Genomic DNA, 22,853 nt, shown 5'->3' with positions numbered 1-22,853 from the left:
TCTCTCCTTGTCCTATTCGTACTAGGGGGGAGGGGCGCGCGGCCCAGCCCTGGCTGCCTCTCCTCTTCTTCCACTAAGGCCCATTAAGGCCCATATAGCTCCCGGGGGGTTCCGGTAACCTCCCGGTACTCCGGTAAAATCCCGATTTCACCCGGAACACTTCCGATATCCAAACATAGGCTTCCAATATATCAATCTTTATGTCTCGACCATTTCGAGACTCCTTGTCATGTCCGTGATCACATCCGGGACTCCGGTACATCAAAATGCATAAACTCATAATATAACTATCATCGTAACCTTAAGCGTGCGGACCCTACGGGTTCGAGAACAATGTAGACATGACCGAGACACGTCTCCGATCAATAACCAATAGCGGGACCTGGATGCCCATATTGTCTCCTACACATTCTACGAAGATCTTTATCAGTCAGACCGCATAACAACATACGTTGTTCCCTTTGTCATCGGTATGTTACTTGCCCGAGATTCGATCGTCGGTATCCTATACCTAGTTCAATCTCGTTACCGGCAAGTCTCTTTACTCGTTCTGTAATACATCATCCCGCAACTAACTCATTAGTTGCAATGCTTGCAAGGCTTAAGTGATGTGCATTACCGAGAGGGCCCAGAGATACCTCTCCGACAATCGGAGTGACAAATCCTAATCTCGAAATACGCCAACCCAACATGTACCTTTTGAGACACCTGTAGAGCTCCTTTATAATCACCCAGTTACGTTGTGACGTTTGGTAGCACACAAAGTGTTCCTCTGGCAAACGGGAGTTGCATAATCTCATAGTCATAGGAACATGTATAAGTCATGAAGAAAGCAATAGCAACAAACTAAACAATCGGGTGTTAAGCTAATGGAATGGGTCATGTCAATCAGATCATTCAACTAATGATGTGATCCTGTTAATCAAATGACAACTCTTTGTCCATGGTTAGGAAACATAACCATCTTTAATTAACAAGCTAGTCTAGTAGAGGCATACTAGTGACACTCTGTTTGTCTATGTATTCACACATGTATTATGTTTCCGGTTAATACAATTCTATCATGAATAATAAACTTTTATCATGATATAAGGAAATAAATAATAACTTTATTATTGCCTCTAGGGCATATTTCCTTCAGTCTCCCACTTGCACTAGAGTCAATAATCTAGATTACACAGTAATGATTCTAACACCCATGGAGCCTTGGTGCTGATCATGTTTTGCTCGTGGAAGAGGCTTAGTCAACGGGTCTGCAACATTCAGATCCGTATGTATCTTGCAAATCTCTATGTCTCCCACATGGACTAGATCCCTGATGGAATTGAAGCGTCTCTTGATGTGCTTGGTTCTCTTGTGAAATCTGGATTCCTTTGCCAAGGCAATTGCACCAGTATTGTCACAAAAGATTTTCATTGGACCCGATGCACTAGGTACGACACCTAGATCGGATATGAACTCCTTCATCCAGACTCCTTCATTTGCTGCTTCCGAAGCAACTATGTATTCCGCTTCACATGTAGATCCCGCCATGACGCTTTGTTTAGAACTGCACCAACTTACAGCTCCACCGTTTAATGTAAACACGTATCCGGTTTGCGATTTAGAATCGTCCGGATCAATGTCAAAGCTTGCATCAACGTAACCGTTCACGATGAGCTCTTTGTCACCTCCATATACGAGAAACATATCCTTAGTCCTTTTCAGGTACTTCAGGATGTTTTTGACCGCTGTCCAGTGATCCACTCCTGGATTACTTTGGTACCTCCCTGCTAGACTTATAGCAAGGCACACATCAGGTCTGGTACATAGCATTGCATACATGATAGAGCCTATGGCTGAAGCATAGGGAACATCTTTCATCTTCTCTCTATCTTCTGCAGTGGTCGGGCATTGAGTCTTACTCAACTTCACACCTTGTAACACAGGCAAGAACCCTTTCTTTGCTTGATCCATTTTGAACTTCTTCAAAATCTTGTCAAGGTATGTGCTTTGTGAAAGTCCAATTAAATGTCTCGATCTATCTCTATAGATCTTTATGCCTAATATGTAAGCAGCTTCACCGAGGTCTTTCATTGAAAAACTCTTATTCAAGTATCCTTTTATGCTATCCAGAAATTCTATATCATTTCCAATCAGTAATATGTCATCCACATATAATATCAGAAATGCTACAGAGCTCCCACTCACTTTCTTGTAAATACAGGCTTCTCCAAAAGTCTGTATAAAACCAAATGCTTTGATCACACTATCAAAGCGTTTATTCCAACTCCGAGAGGCTTGCACCAGTCCATAAATGGATCGCTGGAGCTTGCACACTTTGTTAGCTCCTTTTGGATCGACAAAACCTTCCAGTTGTATCATATACAACTCTTCTTCCAGAAATCCATTCAGGAATGCAGTTTTGACATCAATCTGCCAAATTTCATAATCATAAAATGCGGCAATTGCTAACATGATTCGGATAGACTTAAGCATCGCTACGGGTGAGAAGGTCTCATCGTAGTCAATCCCTTGAACTTGCCGAAACCCTTTTGCGACAAGTTGAGCTTTGTAGACAGTAATATTACCGTCGGCGTCAGTCTTCTTCTTGAAGATCCATTTATTCTCAATTGCTTGCCGATCATTGGGCAAGTCAACCAAAGTCCACACTTTGTTCTCATACATGGATCCCATCTCAGATTTCATGGCTTCAAGCCATTTTGCGGAATCTGGGCTCACCATCCCTTCTTCATAGTTCGTAGGTTCATCATGATCTAATAGCATGACTTCCAGAACAGGATTACCGTACCACTCTGGTGCGGATCTTACTCTGGTTGATCTACGAGGTTCAGTAGTATCTTGTTCTGAAGTTTCATGATCATTATCATTAGCTTCCTCACTAATTGGTGTAGGTGTCACAGAAACAGTTTTCTGTGATGCACTACTTTCCAATAAGGAAGCAGGTACAGTTACCTCGTCAAGTTCTACTTTCCTCCCACTCACTTCTTTCGAGAGGAACTCCTTCTCTAGAAAGTTTCCGAACTTAGCAATAAAAGTCTTGCCTTCGGATCTGTGATAGAAAGTGTATCCAATAGTCTCCTTTGGATATCCTATGAAGACACATTTCTCTGATTTGGGTTCGAGCTTATCAGGTTGAAGCTTTTTCACATAAGCATCGCAGCCCCAAACTTTCAGAAACGACAACTTTGGTTTCTTGCCAAACCATAGTTCATAAGGCGTCGTCTCAACGGATTTTGATGGTGCCCTATTTAACGTGAATGCGGCCGTCTCCAAAGCATAACCCCAAAACGATAGCGGTAAATCAGTAAGAGACATCATAGATCACACCATATCTAGTAAAGTACGATTACGACGTTCGGACACACCATTACGTTGTGGTGTTCCGGGTGGCGTGAGTTGCGAAACTATTCCGCATTGTTTCAAATGTACACCAAACTCGTAACTCAAATATTCTCCTCCACGATCAGATCGTAGAAACTTTATTTTCTTGTTACGATGATTTTCAACTTCACTCTGAAATTCTTTGAACTTTTCAAATGTTTCAAACTTATGTTTCATTAAGTAGATATACCCATATCTGCTTAAGTCATCTGTGAAGGTGAGAAAATAACGATATCCGCCACGAGCCTCAATATTCATCGGACCACATACATCTGTATGTATGATTTCCAACAAATCTGTTGCTCTCTCCATAGTACCGGAGAACGGCGTTTTAGTCATCTTGCCCATGAGGCACGGTTCGCAAGTACCAAGTGATTCATAATCAAGTGGTTCCAAAAGTCCATCAGTATGGAGTTTCTTCATGCGCTTTACACCGATATGACCTAAACGGCAGTGCCACAAATAAGTTGCACTATCATTATCAACTCTGCATCTTTTGGTTTCAACATTATGAATATGTGTGTTACTACTATCGAGATTCAATAAGAATAGACCACTCTTCAAGGGTGCATGACCATAAAAGATATTACGCATATAAATAGAACAACCATTATTCTCTGATTTAAATGAATAACCGTCTCGCATCAAACAAGATCCAGATATAATGTTCATGCTTAACGCTGGCACCAAATAACAATTATTTAGGTCTAATATTAATCCCGAAGGTAGATGTAGAGGTAGCGTGCCGACCGCGATCACATCGACTTTGGAACCGTTTCCCACGCGCATCGTCACCTCGTCCTTAGCCAATCTTCGCTTAATCCGTAGTCCCTGTTTCGAGTTGCAAATATTAGCAACAGAACCAGTATCAAATACCCAGGTGCTACTGCGAGCATTAGTAAGGTACACATCAATAACATGTATATCACATATACCTTTGTTCACCTTGCCATCCTTCTTATCCGCCAAATACTTGGGGCAGTTCCGCTTCCAGTGACCAGACTGCTTGCAGTAGAAGCACTCAGTTTCAGGCTTAGGTCCAGACTTGGGTTTCTTCTCTTGAGCAGCAACTTGTTTGCTGTTCTTCTTGAAGTTCCCCTTCTTCTTCCCTTTGCCCTTTTTCTTGAAACTAGTGGTCTTGTTGACCATCAACACTTGATGCTCCTTTTTGATTTCTACCTCCGCAGCTTTCAGCATTGCGAAGAGCTCGGGAATAGTCTTATTCATCCCTTGCATATTATAGTTCATCACGAAGCTCTAGCTTGGTGGCAGTGATTGGAGAATTCTGTCAATGACACAATCATCTGGAAGATTAACTCCCATCTGAATCAAGTGATTATTATACCCAGACATTTTGAGTATATGCTCACTGACAGAACTGTTCTCCTCCATCTTGCAGCTATAGAACTTATTGGAGACTTCATATCTCTCAATCCGGGCATTTTCTTGAAATATTAACTTCAACTCCTGGAACATCTCATATGCTCCATGACGTTCAAAACGTCGTTGAAGTCCCGGTTCTAAGCCGTAAAGCATGGCACACTGAACTATCGAGTAGTCATCAGCTTTGCTCTGCCAGATGTTCACAACATCTGGCATTGCTCTAGCAGCAGGCCTGGCACCCAGCGGTGCTTCCAGGACGTAATTCTTCTATGCAGCAATGAGGATAATCCTCAAGTTACGGACCCAGTCCGTGTAATTGCTACCATCATCTTTCAACTTTGCTTTCTCAAGGAACGCATTAAAATTCAACGGAACAACAGCACGGGCCATTTATCTACAATCATACATAAACAAGCAAGATACTATCAGGTACTAAGTTCATGATAAATTTAGGTTCAATTAATCATATTACTTAAAGAACTCCCACTTAGATAGACATCCCTCTAATCCTCTAAGTGATTACGTGATCCAAATCAACTAAACCATGTCCGATCATCACGTGAGATGGAGTAGTTTCATTGGTGAACATCACTATGTTGATCATATCTACTATATGATTCACGCTCGACCTTTCGGTCTCCGTGTTCCAAGGCCATATCTGTATATGCTTGGCTCGTCAAGTATAACCTGAGTATTCCGCGTGTGCAACTGTTTTGCACCCGTTCTATTTGAACGTAGAGCCTATCACACCGGATCATCACGTGGTGTCTCAGCACGAAGAACTTTCGCAACGGTGCATACTCAGGGAGAACACTTCTTGATAATTTAGTGAGAGATCATCTTATAATGCTACCGTCAATCAAAGCAAGATAAGATGCATAAAAGATAAACATCACATGCAATCAAAATATGTGACATGATATGGCCATCATAGTCTTGCGCCTTTGATCTCCATCTCCAAAGTACTATCATGATCTCTATCGTCACCGGCATGACACCATGATCTCCATCATCTTGATCTATATCAATGTGTCGTCACATGGTCGTCTCGCCAACTATTGCTCTTGCAACTATTGCTATCGTATAGCGATAAAGTAAAGCAATTATTTGGCGCTTGCATCTTATGCAATAAAGAGACAACCATAAGTCTTTTGCCAGTTGCCGATAACTTCAATAAAACATGATCATCTCATACAAAAACTTATATCTCATCATGTTTTGACCATATCACATCACAACATGCCCTGCAAAAACAAGTTAGACGTCCTCTACTTTGTTGTTGCAAGTTTTACGTGGCTGCTACGGGCTTAAGCAAGAACCAATCTTACCTACGCATCAAAACCACAACGATAGTTTGTCAAGTTGGTGTTGTTTTAACCTTCGCAAGGACCGGGCGTAGCCACACTCAGTTCAACTAAAGTTGGAGAAACTGTCACCCGCAAGCCACCTATGTGCAAAGCACGTCGGGAGAACCGGTCTCACATAAGCGTACGCGTAATGTCGGTCCGGGCCGCTTCATCCAACAATACCGCGGAACCAAAGTATGACATGCTGGTAAGCAGTATGACTTATATCGCCCACAACTCACTTGTGTTCTACTCGTGCATATAACATCAACATATAAAACCTAGGCTCGGATGCCACTGATGGTTTTCGTAGTAATTTCAAAAAAATTCCTACGCTCACGCAAGATCATGGTGATGCATAGCAACGAGAGGGGAGAGTATGATCTGCGTACCTTGTAGATCGACAACGGAAGCGTTTGGTTGATGTAGTCGTACGTCTCCACGGCCCGACCGATCAAGCACCGAAACTACGGCACCTCCGAGTTCTAGCACACGTTCAGCTCGATGACGATCCCCGGACTCCGATCCAGCAAAATGTTGGGGAAGAGTTCCGTCAGCACGACGGCGTGGTGACGATCTTGATGTACTACTGCAGCAGGGCTTCGCCTAAGCACCGCTACAATATTATCGAGGACTATGGTGGAAGGGGGCACCACACACGGCTAAGAATATGATCACGTGGATCAACTTGTGTCTCTCTGGGGTGCCCGTGCCTCCGTATATAAAGGCTCAAGAGGGGGAGGCCGGCCGGCCATCATAGGGCGCGCCAGGAGGAGTCCTACTCCCGACTTCTCCCCCAATCCTAGTTGGAATAGGATTCGCGAGGTGGGAAAAGAGAGAGAGAGAAGGAGGGGGGCGCCGGCCCCTATCTCCTTGTCCTATTCGGACTAGGGGGGAGGGGCGCGCGGCCCAGCCCTAGCTGCCTCTCCTCTTCTTCCACTAAGGCCCATTAAGGCCCATATAGCTCCCGGGGGGTTCCGGTAACCTCCCGGTACTCCGGTAAAATCCTGATTTCACCCGGAACACTTCCGATATCCAAACATAGGCTTCCAATATATCAATATTTATGTCTCGACCATTTCGAGACTCCTCGTCATGTCCGTGATCACATCCGGGACTCCGGTACATCAAAATGCATAAACTCATAATATAACTATCATCGTAACCTTAAGCGTGCGGACCCTACGGGTTCGAGAACAATGTAGACATGACCGAGACACGTCTCCGGTCAATAACCAATAGCGGGACCTGGATGCCCATATTGGCTCCTACACATTCTACGAAGATCTTTATCGGTCAGACCGCATAACAACATACGTTGTTCCCTTTGTCATCGGTATGTTACTTGCCCGAGATTCGATCGTCGGTATCCTATACCTAGTTCAATCTCGTTACCGGCAAGTCTCTTTACTCGTTCTGTAATACATCATCCCGCAACTAACTCATTAGTTGCAATGCTTGCAAGGCTTAAGTGATGTGCATTACCGAGAGGGCCCAGAGATACCTCTCCGACAATCGGAGTGACAAATCCTAATCTCGAAATACGCCAACCCAACATGTACCTTTTGAGACACCTGTAGAGCTCCTTTATAATCACCCAGTTACGTTGTGACGTTTGGTAGCACACAAAGTGTTCCTCTGGCAAACGGGAGTAGCATAATCTCATAGTCATAGTAACATGTATAAGTCATGAAGAAAGCAATAGCAACATACTAAACGATCGGGTGTTAAGCTAATGGAATGGGTCATGTCAATCAGATCATTCAACTAATGATGTGATCCTGTTAATCAAATGACAACTCTTTGTCCATGGTTAGGAAACATAACCATCTTTAATTAACAAGCTAGTCTAGTAGAGGCATACTAGTGACACTCTGTTTGTCTATGTATTCACACATGTTTTATGTTTCCGGTTAATACAATTCTAGCATGAATAATAAACTTTTATCATGATATAAGGAAATAAATAATAACTTTATTATTGCCTCTAGGGCATATTTCCTTCATCATGCTATTATATTATCAATCTTACATAATTTATATGCAATTTTTTGTCATTCTTGGGAACTAACCTATTAACTCAGTGCCTAATGCCAGTTGTTATTTTATGCTTGTTTTTGGTTTTACAGAAAATTTATACCAAACGGAGTCCAAACACGACGAAACTTTTTGATGATTTTTTTCTGGACATAAGAGACCCTAGAAGCTTCGGGGGAGGACCAGAAGACCTATGAGGAGACGACAAGGCAACACAACGCACCTTGGGGGTAGGCACGCCCTGATGCCTTGTGGGCCCCTCGTGGCTCCATTTGACCCAATTCAACGCTATAAATTCTCTAATATTGGAAAACCCCATAGAACCCACCGAAACAATTTTTCTGCCGACGCAAGTCTGCGTTCTTCTGCGATCCCATATGGAGGCCATTTCCGGTACTCTGCCAGAGGGGGCCACGGAGGGCCTCTACATCAACCTTGCTGCACCTTCGATGATGTGTGAGTAGTTTACCACAGACCTACTAGTCCATAATGATTATATAGATCTCTCTCTCCCCCCTCTCTCTTTCTCCGATCTATAATAGAATGTTCTCCTTGGTGTTCTATTTGATGTAATCTTCTTTTGCGGTGCGTTTGTTGAGATCCGATGAATTGTGAGTTTATGATCAAATAATTCATTGAAAGTAACTAAGTCTTTTCTGAACTTTATTATGTGTGATTGTTATAGCTTTGTATTTCTCTCTGATCTACCAGTTTGGTTTGGCCAACTAGACTGATTTATCTTCAATGGGAGAGGTGCTTTATGGTAGGTTCAATATTGCGGTGAACATATTGTATTGTTGCTGCTAAGGGTAAAACGATGAGGTTTAATCATATTGCTTGGTTTTATTATGTCTACATTATATCATCACACTTCATGCATTACTCTATTTATTATGAACTTAATACGTAGTGAGGCAAGCACATCAGCGCTCTCGAAGTGGAGTAATAGTAGTAGATGCAGGCAGGAGTCGGTCTACTTGTCATGGACGTAATTCCTATGTACATGATCATGCCATGAATAATGTCATAACGATGCACTTTTTTATCAATTGCCCAACAGTAATTTGTCTATCTACCATATGCTATGTTTATGAGAGAGATACCTCTAGTGAAAACTATGGCCCCCGGGTCTATTTTATCATATTGCTAAAACCAAAAATACTTTGTTGCAACTTACTATCTTTTATTTTACTTTGAAATTTATCTATCACCTATTACCAGATTTGATCCTTGCAATTAACGAGTGCATGGGGATTGACAACCCTCTTGCCCGCGTTGGGTGCAAGTATTTGTTGTTGTGTGTGTTGGTACTATCAACTAGTGTTTGTGTGGTTCTCCTATTGGTTCGATAACCTTGGTTCTCTACTAAAAGAAATAACATCCGCTACTATATTGCTTCACCCTTCCTCTTCGAGCAAAATCCTAACGCAACTCACAAGTAGCAGAAAGAATTCCTTTTTCCATTGCCGGGGAGACATCATCAAACACTTCCAGGTTCCTTCATACACATTATTATTTACTTGTTCTACTTTTTACTTTCTTTTACTTTCCTTCTCTTTTTCATCTCCCTCCACTTCTCTAAAAAACAAAAATAGAAAAATATTTTATTTTGCTTGCTTGCCTGTTTTGCTACTATGGCTAGTTCTTCACTTGTTACTTGTACCCCTAAAAATGAAGTGCTTAATTTTAAACAAAGAGGGGGAGAAATTTTAAAAGATGCTTGGTATAGGATTTGTGGTGCTCAAAATAGATCAACCCGTAAACAATCCACTACTATTCTTATTCGCAATTTTTATGTGGGTGTTACTATTTGGTATAGATTTGTGCTTGATATTATTACCAGAGGAAAATTTCTAAGTAGTCACCTTATATATGCTTTCAATGCCATGGGAAATTTAGTGGGATCACCACCTATTACTATAAATGAAACAACATTGACTTGAAACATGTTATGCGAAGGTTAGAAATTAATGAAAATAAAATGTCCACTGTTGAACATATTGAAAATCTAGACAAGAAGGTTCATAATCAAGTTACTAAATTTGGCTCAACAGTAGGAACCACATTAAAGATGTTAAAGGAAAAAAGAACCAATAATCACCGAGAGAGTAGAACAAAGTACTGCTAGAATTGATTAATTGGAAGAAATCATTAGTAATTTGGGTTCAGCTTTTTCTTCCATTAGAACTATTGAAAGGACTCCTCCAAACAGAAATCCTAAGCTTATGTGTGTTCCTAAAGATAACGGTGCCACATCTAGTAGGGATAAGAATGATTTAAAAATGATTAGCATGTAGCACAAGATGCAATTCTATCCCAATCACGTGATGAATTCATGATCGAGGCACAATCGCATTTCGAGCGCATAGCAAGGTGGATATCATTACAACATTCCATGTACTGAATAGATGCGATTCTATCCTAATCATGTGATGAATTCATGATCGGGGCACAATCGCATTTCGAGCGCATAGCAAGGTGGATATCATTACAACATACCATGTACTGAATAGATGAGAATACAAGATAAAGGCTTACACTCGCCACAAGCTAAAACATGAATACATGAATTACATCAATACATAGCAATCATCATACAGAAGAGCAGGATCCGACTACGGATGAAATCAAACGAAAAACAAGAACAATATCCACCCTGCTAATCCCAGGCTCCCCGACCCGGAGCCTATCCCTTGATCGAAGAAGAAGCAGAAGAAGAACTCCAAAACAAGCAATCATCGCACTCGCGCCATGATCATCGTATTACCTGTACCTGCAACTGTTGTTGTAGTAATCTGTGACCCACGAGGACTTAGCAATAGCATTACCATGGGTATCAAGACTAGCAAAGCTTAATGGGTATGGAATGGATAAGTGGTGAGGTTGCAGCAAGCGGCTAAGCATTGTATGGTGGCTAACTTACGAGTATAAGAGTAAGATGAGAAACTACGCAATGGTCGCAAACTAGTAATGATCAAGAAGTGATCCTAAACTACTTACGTTCAAACATAACCCCACCGTGTTCTCTTTTTGAACTCACTCGAAAAGAGACGGTCACGGTTACACACGTGGTTGGTGTATTTTAATTCGGATCTGGTGTCAAGTTCTCTACAACCGGATATTAAAAATTCCCATCTGCCACATAACCGCAGGCGCGGATCTCGAAAGTTTAAACCCTGTAGGGGTGTCCCAACTTAGCCCATGACAAGCTCACGATCCGCGGAGACAATCCTCCATCCCAGGGTCCTTCGATCAGACTCGGAATCCCAGTGCACAAGACATTTCGACAATGGTAAAACAAGTCCAGCAAGACCTCCCGACGTGCCGACACCCTGATAGTAGCCGCGCGTTTCTCGTCTTATGCCACGATGGATGAGCTATGGTTACAGCGACCGAAATACCCCAAGTTGCCAAGGGGCGGCTGATACGTCTCCAACGTATCTATAATTTTTGATTGTTCCATGCTATTATATTATCAATCTTGGATGTTTTATATGCATTAATATGCTATTTTCTATGAATTTTGGGACTAACCTATTAACCTAGAGCCCAGTGCCAGTTTCTGTTTTTTCGTTGATTTTGAGTATCGCAGAAAAGGAAAACCAAATGGAGTCCAATTGACCTGAAACTTCACGAAGATCTTTTTTGGACGAGAAGAAGCCCACATAGTACCGGAGCTGGGCCAGAAGAGTCCCGAGGCCACCACGAGGGTGGGGGCGCCCTACCCCCCGGGCACGCCCCCTACCTCGTGGGCCCCTCGTGGCTCCCCTGACCGACTTCTTTCGCCTATATATATCAATATACTCTAAAAATATCGGGGAGCAGAATAGATCGGGAGTTCCGCCGCCAGAAGCCTCCGTAGCCACCGAAAACCAATCTAGACCCATTCCGGCACCCTACCGGAGGGGGGGATCCCTCACCGTTGGCCATCTTCATCATCCCGGTGCTCTCCATGACGAGGAGGGAGTAGTTCACCCTCGGGGCTGAGGGTATGTACCAGTAGCTATGTGTTTGATCTCTCTCTCTCGTGTTCTTGAGGTGATACGATCTTGATGTATCGCGAGCTTTGCTATTATAGTTGGATCTTATGATGTTTATCCCCCTCTACTCTCTTGTAATGGATTGAGTTTTCTCTTTGAAGTTATCTTATCTGATTGAGTCTTTAAGGATTTGAGAACACTTTATGTATGTCTTGCACATGCTTATCTGTGGTGACAATAGGATATCATGTGATCCACTTGATGTACGTTTTGGTGATCAACTTGGGAACACTTGATGTATGTCTTGCACGTGCTTATCTTTGGAGTGACTCTTTGTTGCATGTTGAGGGATAGTTATATGATCCAATTATGTTATTATTGTTGAGAGAACTTGCACTAGTGAAAGTATGAACCATATGCCTTATTTCAACGCATTGCAATACCGTTTGTGCTCACTTTTATCATTAGTTACCTTGCTGTTTTTATATTTCCAGATTACAAAAACCTATATCTACTATCCATATTGCACTTGTATCACCATCTCTTCGCCGAACTAGTGCACCTATACAATTTACCATTGTATTGGGTGTGTTGGGGACACAAGAGACTCTTTGTTATTTGGTTGCAGGGTTGTTTGAGAGAGACCATCTTCATCCTATGCCTCCCACGGATTGATAAACCTTAGGTCATCCACTTGTGGGAAATTTGCTCTGTCCTACAAACCTCTGCACTTGGAGGCCCAACAACGTCTACAAGAAGAAGGTTGTGTAGTAGACATCAGCGGCACCACAAGCTGCTCTAGTTTGGGACCAACACCATCAGCACTGGCCCCCCTGTATTAGGTTGAATAGCGAACCTCGGGTAGCGCTAACTCCCTATGCGTCAAATTTATTATCATGTTTAGCTATTAGGTTGGGCAAATGTTAAAACCAATGTTGTGCCTTGCTGGAAGAGTTCTATTCAAAGCGAACTGTCAAGAGGGGCCCATAAACCCTCATCGTGTTAGGGACGCAAAATCAAGAAACATAACACCGATATGACGGAAACTAGGGCGACAAGAGTGGAACAAAACACCAGGCAAAAGGCGAGCCTTCCACCCTTTACCAAGTATATATGTGCATTAATTAAATAAGAGATATTGTGATATCCCATGATATCCATGTCCTAACATGGAACAAACTGCACCTGCAACTAGCAACGCTATAAAAGGGGCTGAGCAAAGCGGTAATATAGCCAAACAATGGTTTGCTGTGAAGGGGGGAAGGTTAGAGGCTATCATGGCAATTTGGGAGGCTTGATAACCAAGTGGTAGGTAGCGCGACACAGCGATAACACCGAGACAACTAGCAAAGCAAAGATAGTAGTGAGATCCAAGGTGACGGTCATCTTGCCTGAAATCCCGCTAGGAAGAAGACCCAGTCCATGAAGAAGACAAACCAACGTAGTTGAATGGATCGTCACAATCGCAATGTAACCGGAAGGAGAAGCCCCACCGGAAAGAAGCAAACGACATAGTAAACAAGCAAGCATAATCATGGCATGATGCACAATCAAGTATGATGCGTGTCCGGTTTAATGAATCATGCCAGGGCAAAGTGCAACAAACAATACTACAAGTTAAGTGGAGTTCAATATACAACGAGTTGCATATTGACGAAAAACCACATTCAATTATTTAGTTCGTTCTTGTTATGAACTCAACATGTTTAAATGTTCTTAACATGGCAAGAGGTGAGGCATAACTAAACTAACTATTTTGGCAAGTTTAAATGAGGTCGGAACAATAAACAACAATTCCGGTAAATCCCTATGTCATTTAGCAATTTAATGCAAACACAATTTTAAATATTTTAAATATTGTTATCATGATGCGGATGACATGTACAAGTTTTATGCAAATTATGAAAATGGTGACATGAGCATGTTATGAAGCATTTTTCACCGTGACGGAACGAAAGGGGTGCCACGGCAACTACAACGGAAATGGTGCCAAGGCAACATATTGTTGGGGAACGTAGTAATTTCAAAAAAATTCCTATGCACACGCAAGATCATGGTGATGCATAGCAACAAGAGGGGAGATTGTTGTCCACGTACCCTCGTAGACCGAAAGCGGAAGCGTTAGCACAACGCGGTTGATGTAGTCGTACGTCTTCACGATCCGACCGATCCAAGTACCGAACGCACGGCACCTCCGAGTTCAGCACACGTTCAGCTCGATGACGTCCCTCTAACTCCGATCCAGCCGAGTGTTGAGGGAGAGTTTCGTCAGCACGACGGCGTGGTGACAATGTTGATGTTCTACCGACACAGGGCTTCGCCTAAGCACCGCTACGATATGACCGAGGTGGATTATGGTGGAGGGGGGCACCGCACACGGCTAAGAGCTCAAAAGATCAATTGTTGTGTCTAGAGGTGCCCTCCTGCCCCTGTATATAAAGGAGCAAGGGGGGAGGTGGCCGGCCTAGGAGGAGGGCGCGCCAAGGGGGGAGTCCTACTCCCACCGGAAGTAGGACTCCTCCTTTCCTTGTTGGAGTAGGAGTGAAGGAAAGAGGAGGAGAGGGAGAAGGAAAAAGGGGGCTGCACCCCTTGTCCAATTCGGACCAGAGGGGGGGCGTAGTCCTCCTTCCTTTTGGCCTCTCTCCTCTATTCCCGTATGGCCCAATAAGGTCCATGTACTCCCTGGCGAATTCCCATAACTCTCCGGTACTCCAAAAAATACCCGAATCACTCGGAACCTTTCCGAAGTCCGAATATAGTCGTCCAATATATCGATCTTTACATCTCGACCATTTCGAGACTCCTCGTCATGTCCCCGATCTCATCCGGGACTCCGAACTCCTTCGGTACATCAAAACACATAAACTCGTAATATAACCGTCATCGAACTTTAAGCGTGCGGACCGTACGGGTTCGAGAACTATGTAGACATGACCGAGACACGTCTCCAGTCAATAACCAATAGCGGAACCTGGATGCTCATATTGGCTCCTACATATTCTACGAAGATCTTTATCGGTCAAATCGCATAACATACGTTGTTCCCTTTGTCATCGGTATGTTGCCCGATATTCGATCGTCGGTATCTCAATACCAAGTTCAATATCGTTACCGGCAAGTCTCTTTACTCGTTCTGTAACACAACATCCCGCAACTAACTCATTAGTTGCAATGTTTGCAAGGCTTAGGTGATGTGCATTACCGAGAGGGCCCAGAGATACCTCTCCGACAATCGGAGTGACAAATCCTAATCTCGAAATACGCCAACCCAACAAGTACCTTCGGAGACACCTGTAAAGCACCTTTATAATCACCCAGTTACGTTGTGACGTTTGGTAGCACACAAAGTGTTCCTCCGGTAAACAGGAGTTGCATAATCTCATAGTCATAGGAACATGTATAAGTCATGAAGAAAGCAATAGCAACAAACTAAACGATCAAATGCTAAGCTAACGGAATGGGTTAAGTCAATCACATCATTCTCCTAATGATGTGATCCCGTTAATCAAATGACAACTAATGTCTATGATTAGGAAACATAACCATCTTTGATCAACGAGCTAGTCAAGTTGAGGCATACTAGTGACACTCTGTTTGTCTATGTATTCACACATGTATTATGTTTCCGGTTAATATAATTCTAGCATGAATAATAAACATTTATCATGATATAAAGAAATAAATAATAACTTTATTATTGCCTCTAGGGCATATTTCCTTCACATATCGGTTCCCGTAACTCGTTGAGAGACCGGTGCAAAAGAAGTGTGACAGGAGCGTATTATGCAAGGATGGTGGGGTGATCCCGGATGCCGGGTTCCCACATGTCGGTGGCAAGGCATACGAGGGACAAATCGAACACGGCCAAACACATGCATTCGTTCACGGGCGTTGTCTCAAGGTTATACCTTCAAAGCATGCATTTTCAAAACGGATCAAGTTCGTTGAGGGAAGTAGTGGTACATGACGACGGTAGAGGTACTCGCAGTATTGCGACGATAGTGGTACAAGGTCGTCGTGGGATGTAGTCGTACTCGCGAACTTGTCTGATCCATGGCGACGGTAGTGGAATTTCACAGATCCGTGGTCTCCGGGCGTAGTGATATTTGGCGAATCCCGAAACGGTCTTGACGATCCAACGTGGCACAAGTGAGATGCACATCCACGGAGTCTTCAGACTTGGGCTCCGGGTACAGGATTTGAGGGTCTCAGTGGTGGCCATGGGGCCTAGGGCTGCCCGTGAAGTAGTGGCCCATGGGGTGACGCGGCACGAGCAGTCAACGCAGGCGATCGAGCGGCTGCTCAATGTGGACGGCACGGGTGACTCTTCGGGCACAACCGCGCCATGGCAGGAGGATGGCGACAACGGGAGATGACCAGGTCGCTCGATGAGGCGAGGGGCGTCGGGACGATGAGGAATGGCGGAGAGGCACGGATCTGGCAAGGGGAGGTGTAGGATGCCGGAGCAGGGGACTTGCCGTGGCGGCGGCTTGTCCTTGCAGAGGAGGTCGAGGCGTCCGGCCACCAGGGAGACGAAAGGATGGAAGGGCGCGGCGGAGGCAGCAGTCCAGCGACGGAGAAGACACAGACGGTGCGGAGCAGCGACCTGCTGTTGGTCGCCGGCGCAGGCGGGACAAGGGGCGGCCGAGCGCCATGTCTGAGGCCGGGCCAAGCTCGGCGATGGAGGGTGGTGGAAGCAGTGAGTGGCTTGGGTGGCGCGCGGCATGGAAGCAGAGGAGCGATGCGAGGGAAGGTCCCGCGGCGACGGACATCGGTGAACGGAGGCGGGCGGCGGAGGACGTTCATGGGCACGAGGGCTCGGCGGCGCTTCTGTTCTCGATCAGGACGAAGAAAGAGGTCGAGCGGGTGATGGGATCGGGCGCGATGCAGGTGTGGCGGCGGGCACGGGAACGAGAGGGATAGATCGAGAGGGTGGAGATGCTGCGAGGGGATCGGGCTAGGGTTATAGGTGTAGATGGGCCTTGGGCCGAATTGGTTGGCTACTGGGAGGCCCAGCTGGGCTGGACTCTCTTCTCCCTCTCTCTTATTTCCTTTAATAGAAAAGCATTAGAGAGAAGAAAAGGAAGAGGGGGATAGGGAAAGAATTTGAGCATGCGGATATTTTTTCCCGAACTCATATAAATGAGCTTGATCCAAGAAAATAGAAGTGAGTATGTGTGTGAAGATTGGATTCGAACTCATTTGAATTAAATTCAAATGAGTTTGAATAAGAAGTGGGTATTCGGTAGGTCCAAAAATATTGAGAATTTAGGAGGAGCCTCGATAAATGGGAAAAGAATTGTTGGCAAAGTTTGGAGGTGCAACTTGAGGCAGAAGAGGCGTGGAATTGAAATGCAAGTGAGTTCATGGGTAATTTCGAAATCAATGGAATATTTGTAGTAGCTCCCTAAATGTTGGGAGGATATGTCGTAAAGAGAAATCACTGTGAATTCCCTCGGTTTAAACGGATCAAAGATCCATGCAATTTATTTAGCTGAGTTTTAAAAAAACAGGTGCAAGATGACATGATGCAATGCACATGATGCAAAGATGAATGCAACGGACCAAACAAATGACACGATGAATCTCGGAATCCATGGAAGGCATCTGGAGCGCCGGTCTTGGGGTGTCACATAGCATGCATCACAACTTCATCAAATTGATAAAGGTACCTATCACTGAGAACAAATTCCTTAATATTGTTCCTAGAGTGCCATTGTTAAAAATGTGCTTGCCAAACCTTCTAGGAAGCCTATATCATAAATTATAGATATGTTGGAGACGTATCATCATCCCCAAGCTTAATTCCCGCTCATCCTCGAGTAGGTAAATGATAAAAGAAATAATTTCTGAAGTGTGAATGCTACCTAATATATTTATCAATGTAATCTTCCTTATGGTGGCATGAATGTTCTGATCCATAAGATTCAAAAAAAGTTTTATATTGACACAAAAACAATAATACTTCAAGCATACTAATAAAGCAATCATGTCTTCTCAAAATAACACGCCCAAAGAAAGTTATCCGTACAAAATCATATAGTCTGGCGATGCTTGATACGTCTCCAACGTATCTATAATTTTTTATTGTTCCTTGATGTTATATTATCAATCTTGGATGTTTTATAATCATTTATAGTCATTTTTTGGTACTAACCTATTGACATAGTGCCAAGTGACAGTTGTTGTTTTTTCCATGTTTTTTACATCGCAGAAAATCAGTACCAAACAGAGTCCAAATGCCATGAAAATTTACGGAGATTTTTTATGGACCAGAAGACACCTAATGGGCCCTGGATATGCCTGGGGGTGCTCCGAGGAGAGCACAACCCACCAGGGCGCGCCAGGAGGCCCAAGCGTGCCCTGGTGGGTTGTGCCCACCTCGGGTGCCCCCCGAACCGCCTCTTTGCTCTATACATACCCCAATATTCCCAAAACCCTAGGGGAGTTGACGAAATATTGATCCAGCCGCCGCAGTGTCTAGAACCACCAGATCCAATCTAGACACCATCTCGGATGGGGTTCACCACCTCCATTGGTGCCTCTTCGATGATGCGTGAGTAGTTCTTTGTAGACCTTCGGGTCCGTAGTTAGTAGCTAGATGGATTCCTCTCTCTCGCTGAATTCTCAATACAATGGTCTCTTGGAGATCCATATGATGTAACTCTTTTTGCGGTGTGTTTGTTGGGATCGGATGAACTTTGAGTTTATGATCAGATCTATCTTTTTATATCCATGAAAGTATTTGAGTTTCTTTGATCTCTTTTATGCATGATCTCTTATAGCCTCGTATTTCTTCTCCGGCGTTTGGGTTTTTGTTTAGCCAACTTGATATATTTATCTTGCAATGGAAAGAGGTGCTTTGTAGTGGGTTCAATCTTACGATGCTTGATCCCAGTGACAGAAGGGGAACCGACACGTATGTATCGTTCCTACTAAGGATAAAATGATGGGGTCTATCTCTACATAGATAGATCTTGTCTACATCATGTCATCTTTCTTAGTGCATTACTCCGTTTCTCCATGAACTTAATACACTAGATGCATGCTGGATAGCGGTCGATATGTGGAGTAATAGTAGTAGATGCAGGCAGGAGCCGGTCTACTAATCTTGGATGTGATGCCTATGTAATGATCATTGCCTGGATATCGTCATGATTATTTGAAGTTCTATCAATTGCCCAACAGTAATTTGTTTATCCACCGTTTGCTATTTTCTCGAGAGAAGCCACTAGTGAAACCTACGGCCCCCGGGTCCCTTTCTCATATATTTGCCTTTGCGATCTACTTTTATTTGCCATTTATTTTCAGATCTATTAGTTCAAAAATACAAAAAAAATACTTTTATGCACTTTATTCTATTTGCGATATATTTATTCAATCTATTACAACTTTATCCCATCCACGCACCAATTTCTGGCGCCGTTACCCAAAAGGGATTGACAACCCCTTTAACACGTCGGGTTGCGAGTGGTTGTTGTTTGTGTGCAGGGATTGTTTACGTTGTGTTGCTTGGTTCTCCTACTGGTTCGATAACCTTGGTTTCTTCACTGAGGGAAATACCTACCGTCGATGTGTTGCATCGTCCCTTCCTCTTTTGGGAAATACCGACGTAGTCCTAGCCGACATCAAAAGGAATTTATGGCGCCGTTGCCCGGGAGGATCTTCAACATATACCAGGTTCCTAATCACAAATCTCATCTCCTCGCAATTTGCATTATTTGCCATTTGGGTCTCGTTTTCCTCCCCTCCCACTTCCCAAAATTTGCCGTTTTATTCGCCCCTCTTTTTCGTTCGCCGTTTTCTCGTCAGATCTATCTGTGTTTTCGCTTCCTAGTCATAATGGATAGTGTGCCTACTCCTCCTTTGTCACCTGATTTTGAAGTTCTTTACTTCAAGCAAAGACAAGGAGAAAATTTGAAAGATGCTTGGTATAGGCTTATGGAATCTTATCGTATTTGCAATTTAAAGGGGGAAGCTAATATCTTGCTTCATAATTTTAACATAGGATTGGCTTTGCATCATAGACAACTCCTAGATTTTGCTGCCAAAGAGAATTTTATTGAGCTTGATGCCAATGCTGCCTATGAAATTTTAGAAGGGATTTTGGGAGTTCCACCACAAAAGAAGGGGTTTTCTTTCACCCCTGAGGGAGTTCAAATGTTGAACAAACTTGGTGATTTACATAAACATATGGTTGAAATACAGAAATATAATGAACCCCTCAAACACCTCAATGGTAGTATCAATCGCATGAATACCTTGATTACTCTTTGTAACAAGCGATTGGATATTTTGGATCTAAAGATGGTTTCTTTTCCGGAGAATTTGGGGAAGCACAAAGAGCCTCCCGGATTTGATAAAACCCTTACAAAAGTTGCCAAAACCTCGGAAGATAAAACATAGATCCTTGCTTTATGCCTAGCTAAGGACGTAAAACTATAGCGCTTCTTGGGAGGCAACCCAATGAATAAAATTTATTTTTTCTTTTTGCTTCCTGTTTTTGAGTGTTTGCACAATTATGATACTATTATGATTGTGTTTTTTATGTTTTAATTATTTTTTGTGCCAAGTAAAGCCTTTAGGATCTTCTTGGGTGACAGTTGTTTGATCTTGCTGAAAAAACAGAAACTTTTGCACTCGCGAAAATAATTCTCATTTTTAACCAGAGAGCGATAAAATATCCATTCCTTTTGCAGTAGATCAATATACAAATTTCTCAGGCAGTCCTAATTTTTCAGAATTTTTTGAGTTACATAAGTATTTGAAATAGTCAGATTGCTACCTACTGTTTTGTTTTGACAGATTCTTTTTTCTTTGCGTCGTGTGCTTGTTTTGATGGCTCTATAGTTTTCTTTGATGAGTTTTTGCCATAGAAAAGTTGGAATACAGTATATATAATGCAAGAACAAAATATGAATTGGTTTGATACAACACTTATAGTAGTGATTTATTTTTCTTATACTAACGGATCTCACGAAGGTTTTGTTGAGTTTTATGTGATTGAAGTTTTCAAGTTTTGGGTTATCTTACGATGGATGAAGGAATAAGGAGTATGAAGAGCCTAAGTTTGGGGATGCCCCGGCATCCCCTGCTATTATCCAAAAGAGAGCAAGCAACTAAGCTTGGGGATGCCCCCGAGTGGCATCCCCTCTTTCTTCTAACAACCATCGGTATTTTACTCGAAGCTATATTTTTATTCGTCACATACTATGTGTTTTGCTTGGAGCGTCTTGTTTGATATGAGTCTTTGCTTGTTTTATTTTGTGTTTTAAGTCTTGATTCCTTGCTGGAAATACCTATTTGAGAGAGCCAAAATTATGTCATGACTTGTTAGAATTGCTCTCTATGCTTCACTTAAATTTTTTATGAGCTATGGACTTGCTCTAGTGCTTCACTTATATATTTTTTAGCACGGTGTGCTTTAGTATTTTTGAAGAAATGCTCTCTTGCTTCACTTAGATTTATTTGAGAGTCAATAAAATTTTCAAGAAATTCTCTCTTGCTTCACTAACTATTTTGAGAGAAAGAAAAATTATGCTCATGACATTCACTTATATTTTTTGAGCTTATCAAAAGCAACATATGAAAATTCATGCCCAAGTGATAGATATCCAAGAAGGATATAATAAAAACTTTCATGAAGATCATTGGACAAAATAAACTTGATTCTTAGTAATAGTTTTGAGATATGATGATGTGATATGTGAGTTATGTTAATGAGTAATTATCCTTTAGTAAGAATATTGGTGTTAAGGATTGTGATTCCCTATGCAAGCACGAAAGTCAATAATTATGCAATGAAATTATATCCTACTTGTGGTGCATTATTCGGTGTTAACTATGCATAATGCTTGCTTACGAAATTATTCATTTCTTGGTTGGTCACTTCTCAATCTTTTGCTAGCCTTCGTTTTGCACTAAGTATGATCTATACTTGTGCACCCAAAAACATTTAAACCAGTTCTGCCACATGAGTCCACTATATCTACCTATATGCGGTATTCTTTTGCTGTTCTAAGAAAATTTGTATGTGCCATCTCTAAATTTCAAAATAAACTTCTCTTTTGTGTGTTCGTTTCGCTCACGGAGCGGTGAGGGGTGGCTAATATTTTCCATGCTAGATGTGATATTCTCGCGATGAGTGTTTATTCACTTGTCATTGCACGAGAGTAAGGCAAATGTATTAGGGATGCCCAGTCCCGAAATGAAAAATGAATTTACTTTATGTTGTCAAATAATAAATTCCTTGGAAAGTGTTGGTATGGAGGGCAACCGTGGATACGGCTAGCCATGGAAAGTGAAACTATGGTTGAAAAAGGAATAAACTTTATTTTCTGTCTGGGAATCGCCTCATACGTCTCCAACGTATCTATAATTTTTTATTGTTCCATGCTATTATATTATCTGTTTTGGATGTTAATGGGCTTATTTATACACTCCTATATTATTTTTGGGACTAACCTACTAACCCAAGGCCCAGTGCAAATTGTTGTTTTTTGCCTATTTCAGTGTTTCGCAGAAAAGGAATATCAAACGGAATCCAAACGGAACGAAACCTTCGGGAGAGTTATTTTTGAAACAAACGTGATCCAGGGGACTTGGAGTGGACGTCAAGAAAGAAACGAGGGAGCCATGAGGTAGGGAGGCGCGCCACCCACCCTCGTGGGCCCCTTGCAGCTCCACCGACCTACTTCTTCCTCCTATATATATCCATATACCC

Source organism: Triticum urartu, chromosome 7, assembly GCF_003073215.2.
Source record: "Triticum urartu cultivar G1812 chromosome 7, Tu2.1, whole genome shotgun sequence".
Taxonomy (NCBI): domain Eukaryota; kingdom Viridiplantae; phylum Streptophyta; class Magnoliopsida; order Poales; family Poaceae; genus Triticum; species Triticum urartu.
The sequence above is the reverse complement of the archived record's forward strand: the minus strand, read 5'-3'. Positions refer to the sequence as shown.